We start from the raw sequence: 579 nt of genomic DNA on the forward strand, positions 1-579 counted from the left end.
GACATTCAGGGACAAATGTATCTATGAAGGGAGCTTAAATATTACAGGCTGTGCTTTTCATTTGTTTGTTTTTCTGTTCTTTTGTTTCCTTTCCTGCTCCTCAACCTGAAAAGACTGTATTGTACTGATAAAAATGAAAAATAAATACAAATTGTATAAAAAAAAAAACAGGAACAATGCATTTAATAACTTCAGTCCCTAGATATTGGTATTAATATATTAATTGTCATTTAAATTTTAAGGAATGATTAACCAAACAATTTTTTTGTCAGTACTTAAAAAATCATTAAAGCATCTTTTCCCATGAGTCAACTCTGCTCAGCATCAAAACTACCCATGAGTCAATGTGCTAGTGATTTTAAATGTTCTACCTCCAAATTTCTTTAATATTTTTCACACTCTGACTGTAAATAATAATTTTCTACCAAAACTAACCATCTACTTTTGTTACATCTCACTGAAGAACAAAAATCAACCATTAAACTTTAAGGAAATATTGATGTTTTTAAGTAAAATCATCATGAACAGGACATTTTACAGCTGTAGACATGATGTGTCCCAATACTTTTGTCCATATAG

General features: G+C 29.4%; 1 protein-coding gene across 1 annotated transcript in view; it reads right to left on the reverse strand.

The window, feature by feature from the left end:
• Window positions 1-524: 524 nt before the first annotated feature.
• Window positions 525-579, reverse strand: part of LOC115422142 (plexin-B3-like) — a 91,510-nt gene continuing 91,455 nt past the window's right edge. The window contains exon 39 of the mRNA XM_030138237.1: window positions 525-579. This exon is cut by the window's right edge and continues 1,407 nt beyond it. The gene's annotated coding sequence lies outside the window, so the exon portion shown is untranslated.

The sequence above is a fragment of the Sphaeramia orbicularis genome, chromosome 7 (assembly GCF_902148855.1).
Source record: "Sphaeramia orbicularis chromosome 7, fSphaOr1.1, whole genome shotgun sequence".
Classification (NCBI taxonomy): domain Eukaryota; kingdom Metazoa; phylum Chordata; class Actinopteri; order Kurtiformes; family Apogonidae; genus Sphaeramia; species Sphaeramia orbicularis.